The following is a 20,992-nucleotide window of genomic DNA, read 5'->3' on the forward strand; positions in this document are numbered from 1 at the left end:
GCAACTTACTGCAAATTCCAAGGCTGTGGCTGATTTAAAATTTCCCATTAGTTGTCATTTTGCTTCAAGGCAGAAGTACTCCAGACTGAACGTGAGATATATCTTATTTCCTCTTAGAAGTATCTAATTTTATCAGAACGAGTCAAATCCTTCTACGGTTATTATCAACAACAGCAAAGAAATTCCAAGTAAAAGCGGAAACAAAGGCCTTCATTTTTAGCCTTATCAACAATGAAAATATTACATTTTTCCATATTCTTACTTTTATTTTTTTAATATTCCGTGTCTTTGTCTTCATCTTCTGGCCTCCCGCTTCACACAAACACACACAAGTCAGAAGGCTCTGAGTGCTACAAAGGAAGGCTGAAGAGGATGCCCTTTTTCCCCCAAGGAGGAATGTCCCATCAGAAGGATCGTGCACAGAACTCTCATCCTCGCTCTGAGGAGAGTTGACAGGAAAGGCTGAGTTCTGATGTCCTTCCCCTTGTCTTTCATTTCCTTCCGTCTCGGCTGCCACTCTTCTGTCAGGAGCCTGGGCCTTGGTGACAGAATGGTTAGGAGAGGAGCTCAAGGTCATGGCTTTTCTCCCTGGCCTCAAACTCTGGGACAGTGACTGGGAGGCAGAGTGACAGGTGTGGCTGCTTCACACTTCAGATGACATTTGCTGTGAAGTCTCATGATTTACGTCACTGTGGGCGGTTCCATGCATCTCATCTCCTCCCCCATCAACCCTCTAGGGCCAGGAGGGTCCTTGAGGAGTCGTTTCTTAGTCTAGGACCACATGAGTGGCCATGGAGAGCTGCAGCTGAAACAGAACTGGTTTGGGATATCTTTGCTGTTGAGACTTAATCAAAACTGTGGGTGAGGAGTGATAACCAGAATGATGTATCACCTGGCCCTGGCCCACTCAGAGCTAAGCACCCCTAGCCCCCATATCTGAAACTTTGAATCATGGGGAAAGACATAGGAGGAGCCAGGAGAAGACAAGGGAGAGGGAAGGCTAGAGGCAGCCAGTATTAGTTGAGGACCTCTTATGTTCCAAACATCGTGCTCACTATAAGGGGTACAGCCCTGGATGGAGATAGAGTTTCTATTGTCTTAGAGCTTGCTGTCTAGCAGAGAAGCCAGATAGTAAATTAAATTGAACTGCAGTGGTGTATAAAGTGCTGCAAAGGAGAAGTGTTAACAGTGCCAGGAGGGTTTGAGATTGGGACTCTAACCTAATCTGAGGGGAAGGAGGTCAAGAAGTTGATGTTAATGTTGAAACCTGGAGATGGAGTAGCCTTTGGCTAGGAAAAGATGACGAGAGGGAAGGGGGCGGGACGAGGAGGGTTTAGGTGGAGGGTAGGGCCGGTGTAAAGGGCTGGAGGTGGGAGAGGGCCTGGCAGCTCTGGGAAACAGAAGGGCCAGTGGAGCCCAACGCGTAGTGTCTGAGGTGACAGTAACCTGAGGGGAGTTGGAGAGGGGGAGGAGCCACATCATTCAGGGTCTCATTGGTATCACCAAGGGTCTTCAGTGGGAAGCCATTGACTGGTTTGAAGCAGAGAAGTAGACATAGCTGCAGAAAATGACTGGGGATGGGTGATGTTCGCTGAGAAAATAGAACTTCCCGGAATGATTCCAAGTCTGCTCAGAATTAGGATAGAATTAATGTTTTCGAAGAGTCCCTCCCTCCCTCCTCTTGCCTCCTCCTTCCAACACTGGCCCTCAACTATAATTTTGTTTAACCTGTTGGAACTGTACCAAAACCCAGTCTCTAGACCTTATACTCTAGCCCATCCTATGCTAAAAATGTTAGCCCTGCCCAGAGTAAAGACATAGTCCTGTCTTCTGGGTTCACACTCTGAGCACCTCCTACTGATTCAAATAATGGGTAAGAATTGATGAGTGTGGGGGCTTCTATTTTTGATATTCAGCAGAGAAATTATTTTAAAAATGCTTTTCTGAGAACACTGCTGTATGATTATTATGATTTTTGTTTTTCTGATAGAACAATAGTCAAAAGATCAAGCCAGCCCACATGCTTGTTTATGGGATGTTTCTCTTTCCTGCTTTCTAAGCCCATGACACATCATGATGCTGAATCTGGATCCAGGTTGAACTCTGGTTAATAACCACGATAAATATACCATTTTGTGATTTAGGGGCCCCTTCTGGGGAGAGCTCAAAGTGCTCTGTAATTCACCCTCTTCCCACTTCTCATTTGGAAAAAGGAAATAGAGGCCTCCCTCCCGGTTCCTTTTCTGAGTAAGTGTTGTGTTCTCTGTTTTAGAGACAGGTCACCCGGATGGAGGCTTCACAGCTGGGCTCTGGTGCTAGCGATGGGAGGTGTTCACTGCTTACCCCAGGCTTTCCCACTGAGTACTTAAATTCACATCCTCTCTTCACATGAGTGCAGCCAGCTTCCTCCTCCCTGCTCTTGGCTTTGTTCTCTTCTTACTCTGCCTAACCTTTCTCTGTTTTCATTTTTCACCCTGGTTCAAAATAAAAGACTGGGTGAGTTGAGGACACGTGCCATAGAAGGTGGTGTATTTGTGTGTGTGTGTCTGTATGTGTTGCTAGTTCTGACAGACGCCTTCTTAGGGCTCTGTCTGTAGAGGGAGTCTGACGTTCAACCCCTCTTCTCCAGCAAACAAATCCATATATGAGAAGGGTTCTCCCTACTGGGAATCTGATAGCTCAAAGTTTGAACAGCTACTACTGAAAATAAAGGAGGAGAAATTTCCATGAGTACTTCAACTCCCCCCCAGCTGTGACTGATCTGAAACCAAGCTAAAGCTAAGCACCTTGAAGTCACCCAGGAATTCAAATTTTAGGACCACAGGTGGGAAGTTAAAGCAGGAATATACCTTAAGAATACACCTTAAGAGACCCCTGGCATTATTGCCGTGGGCGTGAGGCTCCATGGCCGCACCTAGCATTGGCTGTTTCCTGAATAGTGTTTCCCGCAAATATGTACCACAGGATCATTTTTCTAAAATGTGTGTGGGTGCCATTGTCATTTATTAGATATAAACAGATGTAGAAGCATTCTTGAAGAAATGGTGGCATTGTTTTTCTCATTTAGTCAGTATAGCATAGCGGTTAACAGTTTGGGCTCTGTAGGCTCTGTTTCTGATCTGCTGTTTCCTAGCTCTGTGGTTGTGGGCAGATGATCCAGCTTCTGTAGGTCTCAATGTCTTCATCTCTATAAAAAAGGGGAGGTGGTGATGGATAATAACATCTGTCTGACAGGGTTGTCATGGGGCTATATTAACGAAATAACTCCTCTGGGAGGGTCAAGTGGGTCTTGGACTCTTGCCATTAAAAAAGGAGCCTCACACTTGAAAGGGTAAGAATGGCTGACCCAGTGTGACCCATTGTTGCAGACGAAGGGGCTGAGGCCCAGAGAGGGCTTTGAGAGCTTGAACTCTAGTGTATGCCTAGTGCTCTTGTCTCTGGTTGGGAGGTTACTTGCCTATAGCTAACACCCGATTTTGGTCAGGCTTATAATTTCTTGTATTCAGTCTGGCGGTATAGATATGGAGGGGAAGTAGAAGTGGAAGTTAGACCCAGTGCGTGCACTCATGAACGAAATGGTTTGATTGGAGTAGAACACATATGTACGTGTATCTGTACATAAGGCAGCTCAGCACAGTGTGGTCAGGTGGTTCAGCCTCTAGGAGTGGCTAGAAGGGAAAGATGTAAGTTGGGCCAGTGATACCCAGATCTGTATCCAAGATGAGGTATTCCATAGTTAGCCTTTGGGTTCTTTGTCTTTCACCATTGATCCAAGGTGACTTGGATAGTTAAGTCTTTTTTGGGGGTTGCTTGCCCGTCTTTTCTTGACCCTATGTGTATATACACCTTGTATTACTGTCCTAAAAGAAAATGTCTTTTTGCTCAAGGATTTTCAGGTTGACTGTAGATCTTGATTTGATTACTGCTTGATAAAGGAGCACAGTGTTAGCTCTTTAAATCTGTTCCCTGAAATTCACCAATGAAAATTTATGGATTCATAGCAAGGCTGAGAGAGACTTTGTGGGGAACTGAAGAGGGAAAGAAGGTATAATGGTATATATAAGGACTCTCAGCATCCTTGGTTCTTGCTGCAAGAGGATGTGGGATGGGGGGAAAGAGATCGTTAGTCCTTTTTTCACCAGATTTCTCCTAGTAATACTTCTTCCCCATCCATCCATCCATCCATCCATCCATATACTTGTCTACCCATCCTCTTATCCATCCACCCACCCATCCATCCATCCACCCACCCACCTACCCATCCACCTATGCACCTATCCATCCACTCATCCATCTGACAAACCATCATGCGTTATTTATTAAGTAAATATTTGAATGCCATGCACTATATTGGATGCTGACTATATCAGTAATATGACTGTTATGGTCCATTCCCTCATGGTACTTACCATCAATCCAGGCTTAGGGAGGAATAAGGAAGCTTAGCCTGGTGTTGCCTCTCCTGCACTTGTTAGTGGGGAGAAGTGGTTGTTTCGTAGATGTGTGCCCAACCATTACCAACATCAAATCATACCGTAGTGAAAAGACTAAGGACTTTAGGTTTAGGTAGACCTGAACTTGAACTTCAGTTTTGCCATTCGGATGTGACTTTGGGCAAGTTATTTAGCCTATTGGATTCTTGTTGTTGTTGTTTTTTAAGTCTAAAATACCTCTGTTGCAAGATTTATGTGCTAGATTGAGTACCACTACTTGCTCTAAGAAACAACCCCCTATATTTCAGTGGGTTAGCACAATAGATTTATCTCTGTCTCCTTCAATAGGTCCGTGTGTTCTTGGCTTTCACTCACTTGGTGATTTAGAGACCCAGTCTCCTCCTGTCTGGTGGCTCTGCCATCTTCCAGGTTCTCATGGTTTACATCTCAGTAGAAACAGAAAGAGTGTGAAGAAGGCACAGTCACTTTTTACATTCATTGGCATAGAAGAGACACACATGATTTCTACTAACACCTCATTGGCAAGGACCAGCCACGTGACTCAACCTAGGTGCAAAGGAGACTAGGAGATCTAATCTCTAACTGGGCAGCTGCTTCCTAGCAACAACACTACACTGTGGAAAGGTGAGCATCAATTTTGGAGGACAGGTAGTGACCTCTTCATTGTCTATATGAAGGTTAAAAAAGAAAATGTATGTAAATTGTTGGACAGATAGTGGTATACAATAAATGTTTTCTTCTGATTATTAGTAATACCTGTTGATTCAAGCAATATTTCCTACGCATGTATAAAACATTTTACTAAGTATTTGGACGAAAAAGATAAGTAATAAGATATCTGCTCTCAAGGAGTGTCAGTCTGATACAGAGATAGCATCTGTATACAGATAGTTTTAATTTGTGCTCAAACCATTTGATCAGGAGGAGAGTTTGCAAATAAATCTGTTCTGTCCATTCAGCTTTCCATCTCTCTGTCTACCCACCTTTTATTAAGTGCTTACTGTGTACGCAGCATAGCTGTGAGTAGTAAGAGGGTCAGTGATAGAGTTAAATCAGGAGGAGATGGAAGGTCATTGGGAATTTGGTTTCATTTTGCTCTAATGCTACTGTTGGCACCTGTACTAGAAGCCGGTGTCAGCAGCCCTTGAACACGTGTTGCCACCTCTTTTGACCAGGCTTTGAAGGTAAGGATGAGAAGCAGGTAGTTTATTTCATTTTATTTGATTTTTGTGTTGTTTTCCCAGTGGTAGTCAGCCAGCTGAGGTTATTTATAAAATGTCCATGTTGGCCTGGATATCACTGCTGGTTAACATCTGTCAAACTCCAAACTCTGTGGCCAGTAGGACAGAGGATCAGGGAGCCAGTGTCAGAGGGAAAACCAGCTTCTTAGTTTACTAATGTCTTTTCTATCCTTAGTTTGCACAAAGAAGGTTGAGAAGTCAGATGTTTACTAGTGAACTATGCATGACTACAACAAGTAAATTGGAGTCAGTATCTCATGATAGTTCTCTTTTTTTTTGGTGTGTGTTGCTTTCTGATTATACAGCTGAGTTTTCCCCTTTTGAAAGAACACAAAACATTAACATTTATTATAATAAATGATTTATCTGCTTTCAGTTATACAGTATTTGCTATTCGTTAGACCTTATTCTTTTTCATGTTTCTTTTCCTTATTTTTTTCTGTATTGATCGGAATCTTATAATCAGTTTCTTATAATTGTCAACCAAATTATTAAGTCTTATGGTGGAGTTACTACGTTTTATCTTTTTTGTTTTATTCCCTATCACTTCCCCCACTCCTTTGCAGGCTGTAAGCATGAATACACATAACAGCACTAAACTTGATGCTGAATTTATAGTTGATTTTTTTTTTTTTTTTTTGTGGTACGCGGGCCTCTCACTGTTGTGGCCTCTCCCGTTGCGGAGCACAGGTTCCGGACGCGCAGGCTCAGCGGCCATGGCTCACGGGCCCAGCCGCTCCACGGCATGTGGGATCTTCCCGGACCGGGGCACGAACCCGTGTCCCCTGCATCGGCAGGCGGACTCTCAACCACTGCGCCACCAGGGAAGCCCTATAGTCGATTTTTAAGACTTGCTGTATCACTGACAATTTGACTGTCAAACTGAGTCAGTGCCGGTGAGAAATTGTTTGTTGTAGTGGAAAGCCCGTCCAGATCAAAACTGATCCGTTCCTAGTACCTGTCCTTATTTTTGGTATGACGGTAGGGCTAGTTTGTAACCATCCTGAGTCTTAATCGTCTGCTCTACAAAGAGAGCAGTACTAGCCTTCCAGAAGTGTTGAGGAGATTAAATGCAATGACATATGTGAGAGTGTCTGGTACCTTCCTTGCTGCTGCCGTCTTTTCCTGTCTACCTTCCTCCTGACTTCCGCGCATCAGTAGGAGGAATCATGGAGCCCCCTTATGCAGTTCATCTGTATTCAGGCTGTGGTGCTGCAGAGGAGGGAGCCCATTAAAGTTTGATGGTGCTCCTGGGCACTGCTGGGCTGGAGAGGTGAAATGGAAGAGAAGAGAAGAATAAGAATCAAATTGTACAGCTTTTGAAGAAGATAGGCACAGGCTTCTGGCTTATGATCTGCCCATATGTGTGCCTGCCGATGTGTCATGTATATCCTTGCCTGACGTTGTGTCAAAGTACATCTGCATCTATACTTTCATCTGTATCCACCATATCATGTATTATCCTAAGGAGAACTCTTGAATGCAAACAGCATGACAGTTGTGTTCTCTTAGTAGTTGTTTTTCTTTATCAGGGATTTTGTTAAAAGGATTTAAAAGCCTTTTCTTTCCTTTTTTAAAGAATTTATTTTTTATTGTAACATTGGTTTATAATATTACCATAGCTTGTTCTAGGGGTGGGTTTCCCTGCCTTTCTGTAAACTGCTACAAAGTGATGTCTCTTTCCTTCTCTCCACCTCAGTGGCGTCCTCAGCCCCCAACCCTGACCGGTTTGGTTTTGTCTTTGCCAGGAGGACCCAACCCTTAGAATTTCCTGGGAATAAACTCCCACAGGTCATCATTTCTGGAATGCAAATCCTGGGCTTAGATGGACATTTGAAAATGAATTTGTCACAGCAAGGACAGCGACTCAGGCTTTATTTCACTCATGGTCTGCTCTTTGAGGGCAGACCCATTTCCCAATGGGGTAAGCTGAGACTGTCTTCCCTGTATTTATGTGAAAGGAGGGAGGAAGGAGAGCCTGTTTGATGATTTTTGAAGGGCACATCTCCTCCAAATTTAATTGTGTATTAAAAACAAAAACAAACATCAAGGGATTTGAAAAAAGGGTGATTTTTTTTTTTAACTGAGTTCAGAGACATTCCAGAAAGGTAACTTCTCACAGCACAGTTTTTATTTATTTTTTTCTACCTCCTTGATTTTTCTCTTTGATTAAATTCTTTCCTACAAAATGATACCTTTCCCAACATCACCATTTCTATCAATGGTGTCAGTAGTCTGTGTGGTTACAAGGAAACGACCTTGACGCGTGTCAGGAATACAAGGATCTGCTCCAGGCACCATCAGACCCTTCAGAGCCACAACCCCAGCTGCAGCCTGGGAAGTTTGGATGGATGGGCTTTAGGGAGTCTTGCATCACCTAAAATCATTCAATAAGTTAATATATATGAGCATTTTCCCCCAGGAAAAGGGTCCATAGCTTTTATCAAAGGAGCCTGTGACCCACATTTTAGGACCATTCCTTTAAATGATCTTTAAGGAACTTACAAGTTTGAGAATTTATTTGGGTTTTATTAGCCTTGCCGTCATGTAGACATTTCTGTTACGTTTGATGTCTTCATCAACCCAAGACCTTATTTTCCTCCTGCCTGTTTCTGTCATCTCTTCCCTCATTGGGATTGTCATCAATGAGTCCCTGCCCTGCAAGGCCATCATAACTTGACTTCTAGCCACAGGTTTGCCCCAGCTCTCCTCTGTCATCACATGTGCAATTGAATCATTTCTTTCTGTATACCTCTCTCCTGATCAGGACCTTTTGACAAACTTTTCTTTCCTCTTTGGAATGGAAAAGAAGAAAAGAAACTCTTTAGCATTGCATCCCGGACACCCGTCAGCTGAATCTCCTCCTTGCCTCGTGCCCATTGCCCCTCTTGTGTCATTACTGTCACTGAAGGCTCCTTCATCCCAGCAGGGCCAGACTCGGAGGTGCCTTTCTCATCTCAGAGCTTCTTTCTGTATTCCTTCACTTGCTGTCACCCTGCTTTGTTTATATCCTGCGTGCCTTTTAATAATCTGTGCCATGATGTTCTGTGGGAACCAGCTCAAGACCTGACTCCTCAGCAAGATAGACCCCCTTCTCCAGGCTCCCTAAGCACTTAGCTGCATTTTCGCTTCATCAGCAGGTGCTGTGTTTCCTCTTTCGTTATTCCTGTGGCCCTCTTGTCTCTGCATTGAGATTGAGGATGGGACATGTACTGCTTCCTTCTTCCCTAGGGTGACTTGGGTTTTCTCAGACTCATAATAAATGCCCAACAAAGGCGGGATGAATGAGGAGGTGAAAAGCAAGGGTCTGTTGATATCTGCCCATGGAGCTGAGTGGGGAGGGTGGGGAGGGAAACATGGACCCAGCTGAAGCCTTGAACTCCAGTTTCATAGTCTGCCCTGGTGTGTTTTCTCATCCTCAGCCCACGCAGCAGGAGTAAAAATGCAGGCCGTGGCCGAACCTTAGGTCCAGTAGTGGTGTGTGTGGGTGCTGAGCTCCTAGTGCAGCTGAGGGTGGGAGGCTAAAGGCGGAGAATGGGGTCCCATGGGGTGGAGTGCTTTGATCAGGACTCTGTGGGAGGGCCTCTTCTCTTTCAGCTCGTATCCCATATTAGTAATCCAGTTAACTTAGAGGAAGCTATTTTCTTTCTCTTTGTGCTTTGTTGTTGTTGTTTTTTCTTTAAAATAAATGAAGTATTAATACTGCCAATTGTCAGATTGGCTTAGATTCCTTTTCCTTCCGTCAGTCTCCCTTCCCCCTTCACCCCTCCTCCCTAGACAATTAGCAAAGTGTTTGGTCTTCGGTTTGGATGAATAATTGATTCAGAAGCTTTGTGAATGATTCATGGGCCATATGGTGGGGCAACAGGATGTGTGTGTGTGTGTGTGTGTGTGTGATCAGCACCTCCTACAAAAGGTCAGAGGTTTCTCCCTGGCTCTGTGGAGGGGATGGTACAGATCATCGCCCAGGGGCAGAACAGACTGCATATGTGGTCTTCCTCTCTGTGTTCTAGCAAAGGTAAGAGGGTTGGAGCTTCTCCCGGGAAAGCAAGGTTCTCTGTGTGTGTATGCATTTCAGTCCTTCTAGATCGGTGGTTCTGGTTTTGGTCAGATTAATCAGGGAACTGGAGTTTATCCCCTTTAAATTTACCAGCTATTCACTCTTCCCAAGATGAATGGTTAATTTGATTTTCAAAGCATTTGAAAAAAGGGAGTATGTTGCCTTCTTCCCTTTGCGATATAGTATTTCAGACCTTCCTAGTCAAGGGACATTTTTTTTTCTTAACCCAGAGTCTTAACCTAGTTACTTTCTGCTGCCACGCTATTCAGTTTCCTCATATATCTCCTTCACTGAAGACAGAGAACACCTGGTTATCATTCATTTTATAGCTCTTCCTTATCTTTGAAAACTGTCATTAAATATTTGTGTGCCTGAGACAGTAGGACTGATGCCTAGCTTGTAGAAGAGCAACATTCTCTACCTACAAACCCTCTCAGTTTTAGTCATTTTATAGGGAAAAATTGGGACTCCTGAATATACCCTGATCTTTGGAAGCCAGCTGAGAAAAAATAATTTTGTTACCTAAACAGAGTTCATTTTTTTCTTAGGCAGTCAGACTCCACATTTTATTTTAGGGAGTTGAGACAGAGGCAGTGTATAAGTAGAATGCCAGGCTGTTGAAGATATGGCAGTATGTTTATTGGTCATTTGGACTTTTTTCAGGAAGGTCAGAAAGATATTCCCCTATATTTTCTAGTACTATTTTAAAATTATGCTTGTCATATTTATGTTCTAATCCTTCTTGAATTTATTTTTGTGTTATTATGTGAAGTATGAATATACCTATATGTTTTTCCATAGGTTTCCAGCTTCATTTAGTGAATAGTACATCTTTTGCCCACTGACTGCTGATGCCACTTCTGTTTATATGCCACGTTCCTATATATGCATTGTTTGTTTTTAGGCTCTCTGTTCTAGTCCATCAGTTATTATTTGTCCTATTAATGACTATGTATTATAATGCTCTTTGGTAACTGACAGTGCTAATCATCCCTTCTCCATTTGTCTTTAAAATTGGCTAATCTTGGACATTATAGTTGCATACAAATTTAGAATTAACGTGTGATGAAAATCTTAAGGTTTTGTTTGGAAATGCAGTGTATTTACTGACTAATTTGAGGAAAATTGTCATTTTTATAATATTGAGTCTTACCAATATGTCTTTGTTTATTTGGGATATATTTTAGGTCTTATAAGGGTTTTGGAGATTTCTCTATTTAGGACTTGTACATCTCTTATTAGAGTTATTTGTATGTACCTTATAATTTTACTGTTCTTGTGAATGAATTAGTATTTTTTTCATTTCTAATCAAACATTGCTAGTGTATAGGAATGTTACTATTTTTGGTTGTTGGTATTATACCCTCCAGTCATGTCAAACCCTTTCTTTAATTGACATTCTGTTAGATTATCTATGTAGAACATTACATCAACTGCAAATAGGTGTTATTATATCTCTTTCTTTCCATTTCATGCACTCTATATAATTTTTCTTACCTTATTACACTAGCTAGAACTTCTAGGAAAATGTTGAATAACGGCAGTAATAGAAGGCATTCATATCTTATTTCTGATACTAAAGGGAATATTTTTAAAGCTTCACCATCAAGACAGATATTTGTTATAACACTGTATGTTATTGTAGATACCCTTTATAAAGTAAGTAAAGAGTAACAGTTAAATTAATTTCACCAATAGCTCAGTATTTTCATTTAATTTATAAACTCAAAGGATTTGGAAGTTCATTCTTCAGAAGGTTAAGCACTGAAATTATGGGGAATGCTATTGAAAATTCATTTTAAAAGTTTAGCATTAACAATAAACTTTTAGAGTACATATTGTTTTTTAAATTAATTTTTATTGGAGTATAGTAAAATGAAAAATTGCACCTTGTTTTTAAATAATTAAAAAATTGGGGCTTCCCTGGTGGCGCAGTGGTTGAGAGTCCACCTGCTGATGCAGGGGACACAGGTTCGTGCCCCGGTCCGGGAAGATCCCACATGCCGCGGAGCGGCTGGGCCCGTGAGCCATGGCCGCTGGGCCTGCGCGTCTGGAGCCTGTGCTCCGCAACAGGAGAGGCCACAACAGTGAGAGGCCCACGTACCGCCAAAAAAAAAAAAAAAATTATAACCATTCTTCTTATTAAAAAACAATAAACATTTATTTTGGAGTGATAATATGCATATGATTTTGGTATAATGTTGGTGTTATTGTAGAAATAAAGTTTTTACTAAATTAAGAAGCCTATGGAATGGAAATTCGTGGAGTTGCGAGGTACACATAATTCTTAATCACAGCCAGCAAGGTCTGGTATTCCCTAAGTTGAAATAGAAGCTGTAGACAAATAGAACCAGTAAAGAAAAAAGGTAATAAAGAAACTCCAGAAAGTCCATCAAGAAGCAAGAAAGGAGAGAAATGAAACAATAAGACAAACAGAAAATGTGAATGTAGAAATAAGTCCTAGCTTAATAGCAATCAGAACAAATGTAAATAGATTAAACTTACTTTTAAAAATATAAACTGTGATTTAAATTTAACTTATGTTTAAAAGATTTAGCTAAATAAAAATGATATTAGAAAATTGAAAGAGTGGTAAGAAATATGCTAGACAATGTCAATAAAAAGAAATCTCAATAAAAAGAAATATAATAGTTTTTAAAAAATCATTAAGGTTAAAGCATTAAAGGGACAGTGATGACTATTCCATTCTGATAAAAGGAAAATCGTTCAAGAAGATTGTAAAAGTTACATCTTTAATATCATCAGCATAAATATCTGTTAAATATTTAAAGGTAGCTTAATATTAACATTAATTTAAGGGTATCCTTAATATTAAAGGGTAGCTACTAAAGAGATTTCCAACTGGTTTTGAACAAAATGCAACCAAAATTTCTTGTTTACAAAAAGGTTTAATTCCATTTCAACACACACACACACACACACACACACACACACACGATTACCTTTAAAATTTTAAACCTTCCTACCATTGTCTTTTATCCCATGTAGTTGATGACAGTTCTAATGTGAACTTGATTATTTCTTTACACAATGTTAGCATTTACCCCTTATTTTTGGTGGTGTAAAATTTCACTAATATGTGCTTTACATGATGGTTTTTATTTATTTATTTTTATCTTTCATGCCAGTTTTGGGGACCCTTTCAATCCAGAGATTCATATCTTTATTGTTTAATTCTGGGAAGTACTTTTGAATTGTTTTTTCCTTCCTTCAAATTGCTCCTTCCTTTTCTCTCTCTTTTTAATATTGCTTTCTCTCCATTTTATCTATTCTTTATTTCTAGCATTCATTATATATAACGTTGGGACTTTTCTGTATATCCACTACATCTCTTAACTTTGCTTTTTTCATCTTTTTATTGCTTTGTGTTGATTTCTGGGAACACTGCTCAGTTTTATTTTCCAGATCTCTAATTCAACTGTCTATCTTGCCATTCAGTTTATTTAGCCACTTAAAAATTTTTCAGTTATTGAAATCTTTATTTGCCCTATCTCTAGCAATTTTTTAAAATGCTTGTAATGTTCTCACACTTTCCCCTAAGCTAGTAATTATATGTATTCATTCTCATTGAGTGTCAATTCTTTGTTGAGTTTGTTTCCTCACTTTGTGGTATTGAATTTCCTCAAGTATTTTGTGGTTCTTGATCGTAACGTCACCTGTCATATCTGTTTGTGCAAACTGCTTGAAGGGACATTAGACTATGAAGCTAACAAGCTAACAGTCTAGTGAGAGTGTGGAGGGATGCAACCTGCTGCTGGGTGGGTCATTCTGATGGCCAGTCGCCTGTTCCTTTCAGGCATGGAAAGGCACAAAGGGCACTGCCCCACTTTCTCACCCAACTTCCATGCCCATTGCCCTGGCTTATAGGCAGACATTCTTTTATTGCTTCCTGGTCCAAGGAGGTAAGGAAGGGAAAGAAGGGTAAGGAGGAGAGAGTAAAATGTGTGCTTGATCTTACTGCTACTCTACCCACTGTCACCCTGTTGGTCACCCTTGGATCCCTCCAGACTCTGGTGTCCACCGTCTGCAGACAGGAGCACTCACGGAGCGAGCCTGCATTTATGGGAGTGGCATCCTCCTCTGAGGTCTGGGAACTGTGGTTTTCTTTTAAAAATCAAATTGCATCTATTTTCTGTCCTAAGGGCATTCATTACAATCTCTAGTTGACCAAAGGCCTATTTCCCTTCTTGCTTTCCAGTGTGGTTATTATATGTGTTTGTAAAATGATTTCTAGGAATTGGAAAGAAGAAGAGGCCACAGTGTGTGCACTGTCTGCCTGTCTGAGAGAGAGAAGCTGGGACAACTTATTCTAATCTCACCGATCCTCAGTTTTCTCATGTTCACAACCAGGTGGTGATGGTGGTGACACTTAGTTAATATTTGAAAGTATAGTATATGTCAGGCATTATTCTAAGTTCACACTTTACATGTGTAAACTCATCTAATTCCTCAACAACCCTACGATATATATTATTATTGCCATTTCATAGATGAAGAAACTGAGGCACAGAGAGGTTATTTACCCAAATAAGTGGCCAATTTACCCAAATAATAGGGTTAGTGTGAGGATTATTGAATTAATACACGTAAAGCACTTAACATGGTAGTTGAAATGTGTTAAATTCATTAAAAAATGGCACCTATCATTTTTCTCAGAGTTAACAACAGAGCTGGCTGATAACAGGCACAAAAAAATACATGGTGAATGAATGAAAAGACAGCAAAAAGTTACATTCCACTTGGTCTGCAGAAGGTCGTGTAGCAATCTTTGGATAGAAACCTCTATCCTGGTGCTTTCTTTTGTAGTTAAAAAAATGTGGGTTTCTGGATGTTGGTTCCCAGAAACTTGGTTCCCACCCTACCAGCTCAACATTTTAGATTTTCAGGTATTGGTGCTCGAGACCATTTCAACATTTTCTTCTTTGTCATAGAGTGTGATCACAAATATGTAACTTAGTTACCTTAATAAGTTTTAAAGAAAATCAGTTGTTTGTAATTTCTCATGTTCAGAGTACTGAAGAAGACATTAACTTTTGCTTTAAAGAAATCAGTTTTTAATTTCCATATACATATACATCACAAACACATTTACATATACTGCATGAGAAAATTTTCCTTCATTCAGTAGTACTGTATTAAAAACCAGTGTCCAGCACAGTGTTCGGCACAGAGCAAGTGTTCGATCAAGTACTGATGAGAAAATGAGCTTGTAGTATATGTAAATTAAATGCAAGTTTCTGCCTTCATGGGACCCAGAGGCTAGGAAGAGAGAGACTTTTTAGGAGTAACTGGAATGCATCAGTGCAGTCATGCTCTATAGAAGGTATTCTAGGAGCATGGAGGAAGGAGAAGTTGACTGTGTTTGGGGGAAGAAAAAAAATCACAGGAGAGATGATGTTTGTTTTTGGTTGTTGTTGAAGATGGATAAGGGGCTGCCATAGAGAATGCGGGGAAGGGTGTTCAGTCAGGAAAGCGGAGGATATCACCCAATATAAAGCAAACTGAATTGCAAACCCCTAAGAATCTACAAAATGAAATCTGGTTAACGGTATGATGTTAATCTGAAAAGACTTCTGCTGAATTTTGAAAAAAGATCTTGCAGAAGAGGATCACCATGGATTTTCAAAATGCAATATGATTATGCAACTCTTTGCTTAAAGCCCTTCTTTAGTCGTTTGCAGAGTAGCAGAGTACAAGAGCCATTAAGATCCTTCCTGACCTGACCATAGGCAGCCTGCCCTCCAATTATACTGGACTACGTACAGTTCCTTGAGCTTTATGCATTTCATGCCTCCTTCCTTTTGATCATGCTCTTTCGCCTGTTGTTACACCATGCTTGCCATGCCTTTGGCTAATTCCTCATTTCCCTCCATTCTTCCCTTCCTTCCTGGCTAGGCTCACTTGGAACTTAACTCCCACGATTGACATTAGTGTCTCCTCCACTAGATGGGTCGCTTGCTGAGGGTTTGAGGGCAGGCAAGCAGCCCATCTAGTGGGATATATCTTATGCTTATCTGAACTCCTTGTGTCCCTGGCACTTAGTAGTCATTCAGCAAATATTGCTGAAAAACAGATGAATGATGGAACAAGCTAATGAGTGAATTCCTGAATGGCAGATGGGAAAGGGGGAAGAATTTAAGAAGGCAGGCGAATGTTTCAAGGATGCTCTTAAGGCCAGATGAAGAAATGCTGAGTTGATCCAATCTTTGTCCAAGGGTAACCTTCATGGGAGGAAGAATATATCATTCCCCATCTCTTTCTCCTTCTCCAGTGGTCCTTTAACAGTACTAATTCTGCATGAGCCGCTCAACTGCATGTGTCCTACGATGTCTGAGTCCCACTGAAGCTTTCCTCGAACTGAATAAAAGCAACCTGAAAAAAATGTTAAGCTTTCTTCTTAGTTAATAGAAATCCTTCCTCAGGTCAGTAACCTCTGAATATTAGATATAAAACCATTACATTACTTAATGGATAAAACTCCTGTTAAAATTTACCTTTTCTCTGTAGAAGACTGACGGAGAGTCTAGACTTTGCTCTCAGCTGCCGTATGTAAGAAGTGGTGTACGATGAAGCTGTGTTATTTGACCAGGGGTCTTAAGTTCAAATAGGACAGAGGCGGAATTAGAAACCAAGATTTCTGATTTCAGGTCCCCAGTCTTACAATAAATTAAAGTGTTCTCTGTTTAGTCCCTGTTTGGCCTCCATCCTCCTTATCACAACCACCAACAGATACTCAGTGAATACCTGCTGTGTGGTTATGATGTGCTGGTGACACAATGCATAGTTAGAGCCTGTTTATGACGAGGGAGATGGAGGATCTTCCCAAAACCCACCTTACTGTAAACACGTTTCCTACATACCTTGTGGGGTTGATCATAGCTATGCACATACACACAGTAAACATCAGAGGTCTTTGACTGGGTGCTTCATCATCAGGAATTTCCTGTCGCCTCATCTGATTTCTCCTATGTTCACCACCATGGTCTCCATACTCTATGGCACACAGTATGTTATATGATTTTATATAGGATTTTTGTTGTTGTTTTTGTTGTTTTGTTTTTTGCAGTACGCGGGCTTCTCACTGTTGGGGCCTCTCCCGTTGTGGAGCGCAGGCTCCGGATGCGCAGGCTCAGTGGCCATGGCTCACGGGCCCAGCCGCTCCGTGGCATGTGGGATCTTCCCGGACTGGGGCACGAACCCGCGTCCCCTGCATCGGCAGGCGGACTCTCAACCACTGCGCCACCAGGGAAGCCCATAGGATTGTTTTTATTCCTTATGTGCATAGCACTTAGAAGTCATTCAGCAATATTTGATGAATATTGAACAAGCTGATGAATGAATGGCAGATATGAAAAGGGGGAGATTTTAGGAAGGCAGGCAAATATTTCAAGAATGTTTTTAAGGTCCTAGGGGTCCTAAGATTTAACATGGTTTTAGTCAAAAATATTAACATTTCATTTTGAAAGGAGCTGAGGCTTTATACCCAACATTCCATTGCCATAATAATAGCAGTTAAAGATACACCTAAAAGGGCTTCCCTGGTGGCACAGTGGTTGAGAGGCCGCTTGCCGATGCAGGGGACACGGGTTCTTGCCCCGGTCCGGGAAGATCCCACATGCTGCAGAGCGGCTGGGCCCGTGAGCCATGGCCGCTGAGCCTGCACGTCCGGAGCCTGTGCTCCGCAGTGGGAGAGGCCACAACAGTGAGAGGCCCGTGTACCGCAAAAAAAAAAAAAAAAAAAAACCACCTAAAAAAAGATACACCTAAAAAAAGATGGAGGGATTCTAAGAATAGGATTTTAGAAGCTAGAGGTTGTAGGAGTTATGAATCTCCCAATTAGTCAGGTGGACAATGAAGGGGAAAAAAAAGGGAAAGGGACACGATTTCTAGTTTAGTAGTAACAGGATTGTTGCGAGCATAAACAGAAGTAAATTGATGCTCATATCCCAGATTAGTTAAGAACAGCCTAATTAGCTAATGAACAGTTCCAGTCCTGTGTTCTGAAAAGCTCAGTTTCTGGGCAACTGCAGTGCTTAACAGCAGCTGCAAAAGCGTATGGACACGATAACACCAAGCAGAGGAACCCACGCTGAGTTCTGACCTGCAAAGGCTGGTCTTTTTGAGTTACCCATTCTTAAAGGAATATCAGAGAACAGAGAGCATGTTTAGTAAGACCAACACAGAGGCAGCAGGACACAGCATCCTGGACTCTGGAACCAGACTGCCTGGGGTCCATTGCAGCCCAGTCACTTACTGGCAGAGCGATCCTCAACTCGTGGTTTTCACGTCCTTGCATAGTCGTCTCCCAGATTGTGTCGGTGTTGGTCTTCGTGACCAAGAGAACATGGCAGAAGGGAGAGTATAACTTTTGAGGCTCAGTCATAAAAGGCATTGCCACTCTGCCTTGCTGTCTTGGATGACTTGCTCTGGGGAAAGCCAGCTGCCATATTATGAGGACTCTCAATGAGCCCTGTGGAAGGTCATGTGGTGAGGAACTCCTGCCAAAGCCAGGTGAGTGAGCCATCTTGGAAACCCAGAATAGTCAAGCCTCAGATAAGTGCAGCCCTTGCTGACATCTTGACTACAAGACCCTGAGAGATCCTGCTCCAGGACCAGGCACCTCAGTCACTCTCAGATTCCTGACTGCTGTGTGAGATAACACATGATTGTTGTCATAAGCCACTCCGTTTTGCTGTGCAGTGGGAGACAACAGAAGCAAAAGACTTTGTAAAGAACTAGTTTAAAGGATACTGTTAACAGATTTTGATTTGATAAAGAAAATGGTGGCACAGGATACTTAAAAAAGAATGTTTGCCAAAGTAACTTCTGTGGAACACTAGTCCTGTAAGATGCTCCATGTAAAAGGGGTTTGATGCTCATATAAGTTTGGGAAATGCTGTACACTGGATCTCCTTTTGTAGATTCACAGTGCTCATAAACATGTTAAAGGGTCTGAAAAGTTCTGAGTAAAGAATTTTTTGTTTGGCCCAGTGTTTGCAAACTTATATTGACAAGAAATTTCTTTATCGAACATCACTTGGTAAAATGCTATGGAACACCCTGTAAGAAACGTTATTCTATAGCATTGATTCTTAGACTTAAGCCTCCACTTAAGAGAGCTTAGAGGCACTTGGAGAGCTTGTTAAAACATAGATTGCTGAGCCCCACTTTTAGAATCTCTGATTCAGGTGACCTGGGGCAGGGCCTGAGAATTAGCATTTCTAATAAGATCTCTGGTGATGGTGATACTGCTGGTATGTGAGTGTGTGCAGGGGAGGGAAGAGACCACCTTTTGAGAATCACTGTAAACAGTGGATTCCAGGCTCCTTGCTAAAAGCTTTAAAGAAAGAGTATGGAAGGGCTTCCCTGGTGGTGCAGTGGTTGAGAGTCCGCCTGCCGATGCAGGGGATGTGGGTTCGTGCCCTGGTCCGGGAGGATCCCACGTGCCGCGGAATGGCTGGGCCTGCGTGTCCGGAGCCTGTGCTCCACAATGGGAGAGGCCACAACAGGGAGATGCCCGCGTAATGAAAAAAAAAAAAAAAAAAGAAAGTATGGAAGTGGTCAAAAGACAGTAACAAGTGTTGGGCAGGAATATGGAGAAATTGGCACCCTTAAACATTTGCTGGTGGGAATGTAAAATGGTACAGCCACGTTGGAAAACAATGTGTCAGTTCCTCAAAATAAAGTTACCACATGACCTAGCTGTTTCACTCCTAGCTATATTCTTAAGAGAAGTGAAGACATGTGCTCATACCAAAAAAACTGTACATTATTCATGATAGTCAAAAATGGTAGTCACCCAAGTGCCCAAGAGCTGATGAATGGCTGAACAAAATGTGATCTACTATACAATGGAATACTATTTACCTACGAAAAGGATGTTTTGATTCATGCTACAACATGGGTGACCCTTGACAACATTATGCTAAGTATAAGAAGTCCTTTACACAAAGGCCATACATGGTATGATTCCATTTAGACGAAAAGTTCAGAACAGGCAAATCCATGGAAACAGGAAGTAGAATAGTGGTTACTCAAGGCTGGAGGGCAGGGTGTGGCGGAGAGGCTGCTGATGCGTCTTTTTGCAGTGAGGAAAATATCCTGGAATTAGACAGTGCAGATGGTCAGACAACTCTGTGACTACACTAAAAACCACTGCATTGTACACTTTCAATGGGTGAGTTTTGTGGTTGTAAATTATAACTCAAAGCAGCTGTAAAAAGGAATATGTATAGCTTCTAAATTAGCATAACAACAAAAATACAGATATCCAGTTGTGGCATATGCTGTTAACTCTGTTATAATCTGTAAGGTGCCAGAGGCTTGGAGGCAGTGGTGGGCTGATACAAAGGACATTTAGGTAAGGATGGCACTTTAGCTCTCTTCTCTTCCTCCTTCCCCAAGGAGATAATAAATGTTACTGTTGTTTCATTGTGGCTCTGAGTGAGCTGAGGCAGTGATGGTGAAGCAGTAGGGTGACCTCAGGCAGTTTGGAGAAAGTATAAAACCTGCCTCGGATCTGTCACTCACATGGGGCAGTAAGAGACAGCAATTTCATGCCTTACCCTTCCCGGGATTGGTTGGTTGGTTGGTTTTGGTTGTTGTTCGTTTTGCACTTTAAAAAGCTTAACGTTCTAAGCCAGAACAGTGGCTCTCAAAGCTTTTGTGTGCATTAAGATCACCTGGGGCTCTTGTTTAAAAAGCAGAACTTTGGCCTTAACCCTGAGAGGATCAAGAATCTGCCCGTTAAGGAAGCACCCAGATAACCCTGGTGCAGGTGGTTCCTAGACACTGTTGAAAACATCTGAGCTAGAAAAACACCTAAACTGTATTGGGAAAGTACATAAATCTGTATGCAACTGCTGTGAGCAACTCCAGACAGCAGTTACTCTAGGGAGGTGGGGGAGAAAACAGGTTGGGGTGGAGCCTCAGCTGTGTCTGAAATGTTCATCTGTTTTAAAAAAACGATTTGAAGCAAATAGCAGAAAATGGTAACCCCTGTTAAAGATGGGACCGTGTATCACTATGTACATAGCCTTATGTCCTGAGTACCTGAACTATCTCATAATAAGAAATAAAAAAGGACTTTATCACCTTTGGAAGTTTAGATCGGGCTTCGTGTTTCCCGTGGGGCTATAGGTGATGGCAGCCCTCAGCTTGGAAGTCCCCTGGTGGGCCTGGCCCTGCCCATCTCCCCCCACAGGCCCTCTGCCCGG

At 41.9% G+C, this 20,992-nt stretch overlaps 1 protein-coding gene across 3 annotated transcripts in view; it reads left to right on the plus strand.

The window, feature by feature from the left end:
- Positions 1-20,992, plus strand: part of CACNA1E (calcium voltage-gated channel subunit alpha1 E) — a gene marked incomplete at its 5' end in the record, with an annotated part of 295,319 nt that overhangs the window by 38,612 nt on the left and 235,715 nt on the right. The window lies entirely within an intron of this gene.

This window comes from Grampus griseus (genome assembly GCF_964374135.1).
Source record: "Grampus griseus genome assembly, chromosome: 1".
Lineage (NCBI taxonomy): Eukaryota > Metazoa > Chordata > Mammalia > Artiodactyla > Delphinidae > Grampus > Grampus griseus.